Source organism: Capsicum annuum, unplaced genomic scaffold (assembly GCF_002878395.1).
Source record: "Capsicum annuum cultivar UCD-10X-F1 unplaced genomic scaffold, UCD10Xv1.1 ctg81950, whole genome shotgun sequence".
In the NCBI taxonomy this organism is placed as follows: Eukaryota; Viridiplantae; Streptophyta; class Magnoliopsida; order Solanales; family Solanaceae; genus Capsicum; species Capsicum annuum.
In genome coordinates, this window is record NW_025892707.1 from 60,622 (window position 1) to 69,482 (window position 8,861).

Genomic DNA, 8,861 nt, shown 5'->3' on the forward strand with positions numbered 1-8,861 from the left:
AAAATCATTAGATAGATCAGTAGGCGGTGAAGGTCCAATAGACCTAAAATATATAGGACCAAATTCTTGTTGGTACTTGTATTCCTACAAAGAGCGTCTTTGTTGTACATCATGAATATTTATGTTCACACACCTCTCCACATCCATCACCAGGATTTTGGTAGTAATCAAACTCAACTATTATGTTAACCTTAACATTTGTTGATACTAGTTTGAGAGAACCAATGGAGAAGGGTACAACAATCTTCTGCATTAGGTTTTCCACAGTAATATATACCATAGAGGGAGAACTCCTAATAAAAGAACTATGAGATAGGGATTTGAAATTGAGTTGCTTCTCTCTCTTGTTCCTTATCTGGTTCCTGCTAGTAGCTTGGAAGTAAGCTACCCGCGCTATATAGAAAGAGAAGAGCAATCGTATTGAAGAAATAAAGATGACTCAAAGAGGGATAAGCCAAAAGGGAAAATGGGGATGCATCTATAACCCTTGAATAAGAAGGAATTCAAGTAAGCGGGGGAAATTCAATTAGAAGAGAATGACCCTCATTTTGACTTTCCACTCTCTAAAAAACGTCTACCTTAGCTAAATGCAAACCCTAACTAAGAAAATAAAGTATTCCCTAATCTATCTCATAGTATTACTAAAACAATATGGACTCATCTCAAAAGAGATGCAGCTAATTTACCTTCCTTAGGTCTCAAATGTTATTGATTCAATACAGTGGATAAAGAATTACCTAGACTTTATATTTCTTCTTAGTCTCGCCTGCTATCATAAGAACCTTAAAGACCAGGTGACTAGACATATTGATTCTTTGATAGTTCCCTTTAGTAGGTATGAAACTTTATTATTCTAGGTTATTTGGTATTGCCTTCTTTTGTGGAATCCTAGGAATTTTGTATAGAGAAAAAAGACAGTCTTCAAGTTGAACTAGCTCTAGGGTTGCTGAAATCCTCTTTGCCTTTGATGGAGTATATGTTTTTATGTTAGAAAAACCTCTGCCTTAAGGAAAAGTGTATAACCTAAGGCTACGAACCAAAAGAGAGGCTAGGTCTCAATCAACAGTACGAAAACAAAATAAATCCACTTCATTTATCACAATGAATTCTATTTGTTCGATACACTATTTTCAATAACAAAATAGATCCACTTCATTTATCACAAAAAAATCTATTTGTTCGATACACTATTGTCAATATAAATATTGAATAGTGAAATTTTTTTTTTAAAACAAATTCCATAAGAGAAGAAGAGGAGGCAATGAAGGAACTGATAGATGTGTGTTGAGAAGTTCAATACCTTTTTGATCGAGAAAATGTCCTTGCTTGTACTTCTCTTTATTTTTTGAGATTGGGTTGGTGTAGAGTGTACGTCTTGTCTAGCCAATGCTTTGCATGAACATCTCAATGTTAAAGATAAAAGAAATGAGGGCAATAATAGATGAGGTGAGTGTTCTCAATGATAAAATCATGATGGAAAAAGCCCGAGGAGAATTCTCAATTCGATATGTTAGAAGATGTAAAATCAATGGGTGCATGAGCTACTACAATTGCTTTAGTGAGAGCTGCTATCGATATTAGAAACGTCCTTAATTCCTCGATTCATTCCATGGCGCGAAATCCATCATTGGCAAAATAATTATTTGGATATGCCATTTTAGGCTTTGATCTAACCAAAGCTATTGCATCATTTGCCCCAATAATGGCCTTTTCAATCTCATTTACATTCCAAGTCCTTTACTAATCATTTATAGTGGGTGGATAAGCAAGATCGGATCCCCATTTAGTAAATGCTTGAGAAGGTCAGTGAGGTTCCTGATATGGTGAAATATCTTTTAGTATAGTGGGAAGAAGACAGATGGGAGCGAGTAAAGCTAGAGAAAATCAAGTTTCAGTGGTGGGTTATCTTTGCGGTCCCACAAATTAGTAACAAGAGTGGAAATATTGGGTAAATCCATAAGCATTAATCTTATGTGATCCAATCTGAGCAATGAATCAAAACATTTCCCAATAAATATAGGATTCGTCGAATGTGAATTCTTGAGCAAAGCTTATTATAAAGTATGGTTTTACTTTTTGTCACTTAGAAGGGTAAGGATCGGCTGGATTCGTTGGAGTCACCATAGATTGCACCATTGGCAACGATGCTTTTGAGTGCCCCTAACCTTGAGGGGGCTGTAGATCGAGTTCTGGGCTAAGGTTACTAGTTTCATAGCCCTTCATAACTCCCTTCCAGAAAAAAGTTCAGCATATCTACCAGCTTACAAAAAATGACCAAAGAACAAAAAATCTGCACCTCATGATGAGCTTGACTGGTACTCTAAGTTGAATGTGATCCAATCTGGCAAATCTGGCTCAACGTATGCTCTAGCTCCAAGATTTTGCTCTTATTGCTAGATCTTTTTTATGCCTGTCACTGAAGAAAAAAGATCATATGTCTCTTATCTATTATTTTTTATGTGAATAGAGGTTAGGTATGATGGACTAGAATTCCACAGTAGAAAGAGCCATGTGCACCAACCCTTAGCATTAGTGCATCTATGTGTTCTTTTAACATTCTATATCTTAGTGCAGAAATGCCCTCTTAAGTACTTTAGTTAGAATACGGAGGATTGATTGATTGGTAGCCATAAAAGTGGCCCCGAAAACCTTTATTTGTCAGGTGTATATTTAATAGGGAGTGTAATGTAAGTGAGGGTGTGCCTCCCCCTCCCCCTTTACTTGCAAGAAGTAGTTAGTGGTCCAGGAAACTCTCTTTCAAGTCTTATCGGTCGAGTAGAAAAAGAAAGCCAAACCATTTAGTGGTGAGTTGGTGGATCAGATATGCCTTTCGTCGATCAGATATAGTCGATAAAAGCAATAAAAAATAGAAATGCAATGGTGGCTGTCTAGCTGCAATCTTTGGTTTTGTTTGGCCTCAATGAGAAGGAAATGTGAGAATCCCTCTTAGCTCTCATTTTTTACTACAATGTCCATTCCTTTCTGACTTCCCTGGGTAATACACTAGAAACAGGGACTTACCATTTGCCATTCTAGTGGGTACATTTTTTGACTCGTGTTATAGATGCTAAAAAGCTATTTTGCATTTTTTAGAATGAGACAGTGAGTCTAGACTTTCGGTCTTTAGTTTCTCAAGTGAGAATCTATTCTAGATTGACAAGAGAATTAGCTTAGAAGTTAGTAGTGGGAGAATCCTATTCTATAGAAAAGCCTTACTCCAATTGGCCTTTGGTTGGAGTCTTCTGAATCTCTATAGTCATCTAGTTGTTAAGAAAAAGCAAAGTCCCTTGACGCTTAAGTAAAAGGCCGACCTTCCTATAAAAATAATGAGAAAAAGACCTATACGAATTAATCCCTATGCTCGGATGCCCCTATTAGAGCTATCTCCAGTGGAAAAGACTAATATCTAAATAGGATGACATAGCTTCATACTACTCGGTCTATTTTATTTTGCTCATTAGGTTCAACCATCCATAAAAGCATTAATAAAATACTTACCTAGTGAAGAATTCCCATATAGAAAGGCTACATCTTGGTGACGTTCTTACGAGCTATTTGTCTAGACCCTCCTCAAACCTCTTAAGAAAAGATAGGCAAACCTCCTTAGAGGTGGAGTGACTTATGGCTATAAGAAGAGAAATCGAATAAAAGAAGGGCTTCGATCGATTAAACTTTAGCAAATAGTCCATAGCAGATAGATTGAGTTTTAGGCCTGCATCTGGTCTTGTTTTGGTTTAAACCAGAGCAACAGATAATGGATAAAGAGAAATGAGTAGCGAAAGCCTGCTAAGCTATTACAATTAATAAAAGAAATGGATTTAAACTCCCAAGATAAAAGAGACAGGTGGGATTAGGAAATCCAAGTCTTAGATTCCAGATTTAGTAGCCGTGTTCATTGACAACCAAGTGGCAACTACTTTGATGCTCTCGGTCCCCCATCTTAAGGAAAGCAAGAAGTTTCAAAATCTCATCTCAATAGGAGCCTTACTGCCATTCCCAGCTTAAGAGTCTACACCTCTCAACAAAGTGAATGTTATGGAACCTCCGAGAGGGACTTCCCTGAGTAAAGAGATAAGTAAGGGTAAGAGTCTTATTCGAGTGAGATCCTATCCCATGCCTCACTAAATGAAAGAAAGTAAGAGAGAGAGTGGCCACCTATTTCAACAATAAATATAAAAGAATTCATTGTCCTAAGGCTGTCACTGAATGAATCTGGTAACAAATGTCACCAAAGAGGTTTAGGTGAGTTCGTCGCATCGCCTCCTCCATAATTTTTTTTAATTTTTGGACTTTTTGTTTTAAAATAGAGAAAAAGTAAAAACTAAGGGTACACTTTCTAGAAGATTTGCTCAAAGCTTTTTGGTCGCCTGCTATCTTAAAACCTCTTTTCTTGTGGGGGCAGGAGTGGAAAGAGCACTTCAAGAAAAAATCACATGCCACTGTGAAAGGTTTCACATTGGGGTATCTGACCCTCCATGTCTCCACCTACTTGTGGAATAGGGGGCTTCCTTAATATTAAGGTGTCAAGGCAGTCGAAGAAGGCCATAAGTGGAAGCAACCGATACTTTGATCATTCAATTAACTCCTTACTACCAGTCCGTGCTTGCTGTCATGATGGAAAAAATAGGGGTTCCATCAGTTTTACCTACTATTGGATTTGATCCAGTGACTCTCGTTGTACGAAAGTGATACTTTAACTGCTGAGTCAAGTAGGTCAAGCTGATTCAAGTCACCCTATAACATAAATCCACACAACCAAAGTAGCCCTTACTATACAAGGGGAAAGAGCACTAAGAAAGAGAGAGCGTTATTACTATACAAAATGAAAAAATGGCTAGCACGCTAAGCTAAGATCAACCAATATTCGAACATGGAGCCATTCTTTCTCAATCGTCTGTCTTAATAATTAGATTCTGATTCATGCAGTCCTTCTCTACTGCAATGGTCTTTTCACTCCCCACTCTCCACCATACAAAAATCTTTCCACTATATCTCAGGAGTAGTCAAAGAAAGTACGACAGGTTCGAGTAGGAATAAATTGACTAAGAAGTAGGGCGTACAATAATGTATTAATTCATTCAACAAGATCGGATCGGATCATAGTCAACATTTGATCTTTTCTAGGATCTGCTACACATAGGAACTTCCATAAATAGATCAATGGTTACTTCTACTGATAAAGCGACAGAATAGTCCCACGAGACCCATCTCATCCATTATCAATTGAGTAAAAAAGTGTGTTCAAGGATTTCTCGTTCACCATCAAAGACCAACTCTTCTGGGAAGAGATGTATCTCCTTAGGTTTTAAATTCGTCCAAATATAATCCACTAACTTTTTTTTAGATAAGGATTGAAGGGCTTGGCCCTTCCAATCCAATATTCTAAAGGTAGAGGATTTTACCTGTTTGGCTTTCAAGCAACAACAGTCAATTTTTTCCATCATTTTGGCTGGGTAGAGTAATGACATGAATGAAACCTATATCCTTCTCCTCCCAACCTTTGTAAAAAAAATATTTATTGAATACTTGGTTGAGATATTACAAAGGCCAAGAGTTGTCCTACAAGAAAGTAATGACCGACGAGATACATGAGATAAATCCACTTGTATGGACTTAGTCCAATACCTCTTGGTGAACTTGATGGTACCATTGTTAGAAATTATTGATTTTAATTTTGAAATTGTAAGACCAATACTATCCAATAACTTCATATACTGCTCTACCACCTTTATGTCGGTGATCAAGATATCATTACCTAATAAAACATAAACAGCAAAAGGAGTTGTCCTTGTTGGTTATTTATATTTTACAGACAACCATATTATATAGTGGTGTGACAATGAAAAGAGAGACCAGGATCCATAGTAACCAAGAGGCTATCCAGTAAGAAAGGTTATCTCTGATATTTTCTTAACAATCAGTTTATCCAATAAGAAAGTGCTAAGACCCAGAAAACTGTTGACTATTGAAGATGCAAGAGAACTCCCTCACATGCAAGACATGAGGTAGTATATCACACTCAATGTCCAACATCCCGTTGTAAATTTAAATCAAAAGAAAATAAAAATAAACTTTTCTTCTTCTTGAAAATATGCAAGGGAAGTTCCTGGTCGAACGTTCCATCAGTTGGAATTCTGGATAGAACCTTTATAGCCCATTTATGAACAGGAAACAGGAGTCTTTGATTGATATAATTACAAATTGCAAAGAACTGTCTCTTACAACCTCCCTCAATCACCTGAGCTAACCTACCTGTTACCAATGGAACCCTAGTGTAGGTCCCTAAAATAGAACTAAAGTAAGGACCTATATATTTTTCAAAATATTCAAGGGAGTCCATGGAAAATCGAGTATTATTGGAATAAAAAAGGTAATATACCATTTTTGACCACAATATACCAAGTGAAAAGAACCCATCTGGAATTAAATAAATTTTATTTATATTCCAGATAAATGCCGCCAATTCATGCTTAAGATTAAAAAAAATATTATTGTCTTTTGCATATTTGTTGGATGCCTTATCAATGTTATCTTCCACTTTTAATCCAAAACTATGGACGAAAGTATCTAATAAGGGAGTACTTTTCCAAGTAGGTTCCCAAGACATTCCTAATTCCAAGGGAATGTCTTGAAGGAATAGTAAATAAATGGGTTGGAGTTCCTTGAACAAAGTTTTCATTTTATCCAGGACTCCTAGGACACAACCAATATCAGGGTATGGAGTGTCTATAGAAGAGAAGGTTCCCTTTCTAACCTTTTTGGCAACTAAAATCAACTCAGTCAAACGAAATTAAGATAGGTATATCCTTACCAATCTACCATGATCAGACTTTGCTCGTATACGTTTTCGCAACACAACAGGTATGATCTTGGGGATACCAAATCTGGTCAGGGATATGGGAACAGGGAGGGAATCACTATTTTGGTAATTCCCCTCATAATAACACCGATGATTCTATGACCCAAAGATTCAAAGGTCAAATTGTTGAATGAGATTGAAGATATATTTAAAGTGGTTTCAAATTAATCATGCAATCAATTTAATGATAATGAATAATTTTTTGATAAAAAAGGTCCAAATACTACATGTGCAGAAAAGTTTCAAATAAATTTTCAGCAATCCTAATATCTTTAAAAATAAAATCAATTTTCAACACATACTTGTATTAACACATGGGCTCCACTTTCAACCCTGCTAATGTTTAATGTTTGGGCTTTTTTATATACATACATACATACATACATATATATATATATACTCTTAATGTATGAGCTCCACTTGTAACTTGTGCTCAGTTTTAATGTACAAGACTCTCCTTTCAACCCTATTTACTTATAATACAAGGCTTCAATAATATTAACCATGCTTTTGTTTGTAATGAATAAGGCTTTAATTTTTAACCCATATTAATTTTAACCATAATACGCAATAGTGATATATGAAGATTATATGAAGAATGAATATAATGTATGTGAAGAGGACAGATCATGTTATATCAAGAAAATCAAGACAAAAAGTGAAGATTTGTAGGGTTTTTGGTCCTGATTTTCTTACCATTTTTGAGTTTTGATTTTCTTCAGAGTGAAGTCAAAGTAATAACATAATTAATTTTATTTTTCCTAAAATAAAAATATATTTCTCTTTCAAATTTACGAACTATCACGACCCGAGCCAAGGCCCTGGCCGTGATGAGCATCTCGAACCATAGAGGCCCGAGCGCGCTTCTACATTTGGTAATCATGCAAAATACTCGAATAATAAATAAAAAATGTAGAATCATAATAAATGAAATCATGGTCATAAATCTGAAATCTGTTCAACAATATAGAAAATAAGTTTTTCAACATCTAAACAACATCTTTCTCAGTTTGCAAAATCTCTACTACATAAGATGTCAATAACCTGTCTGAATCTGGGACAAGGCCCCCAGTGGACCTAAACCAAATAAAATAACAACTTACTGAAAAGAAATAGTCCTTCCAAAATAAAGAAGACTCACCAACTGCATATACTTCTCTTCTGTCGAAACAAGTCTACGGCTTAGCAGGACCTCTAGACTGAACCTCAGACCCTGAAAGATAAAGGGTCAATAGAATTGTACTAGTACGTAGAGGAATCCAAAATAATGCATTTATATATAAAAAATAGATGAGAGCAAGTCATGAAAACATCATGCATGATATAGTTTAAAACACATGGGCAATTCTTTGATATTCATAAAAACATTCTTGTCAATGCAGTTCAGATCTTTGTATTAATTCTGAGTTTGGTGGTCCACCCTATAATTCTACAACCCTACGGGCTATATGGAGTTTTCCCTTAACTCAATTTCCAAGCCCCCAACCTAAGTTTGCTGGTAGAGTTGGAGTTTCTAATTCTGGTACGCCATAGGGCACTAGACCAACGTATAATCCCTCTAGGGGACAAAATAATCCCGTATCGGCAAAACACGATTTTGGGCAATGAGTTTTGGGGAATCGTGACTTCTTTGAATAACCACCTAACATCTCTTTATCCCCATTTTTAGCCTTTTCTGAATATGTATCATTCTAAGTTCAAAATCTAAAAATCTAGAGGAAAATCCACATTCTGTTCTATTCTGTGTTACTATGACATTATCTGAATTGGTATCATCATACCAAGACTTGCAAGTTATGTTTTTGAGCCATAAAAATCATATCACAGTTTTCTATCTCAAAACATAAGGTTTAGACCACCCAACTTCAAATAATTCAAGAAGATTCATTCTTCAATACATTTATCAACTATGTAAAATCATTCCTTTCAATCATTTCAACAAACATGTGGTGGTCATGTATTGTTGGCAAACCATGCAATCTTTCATTATATATTCTACATT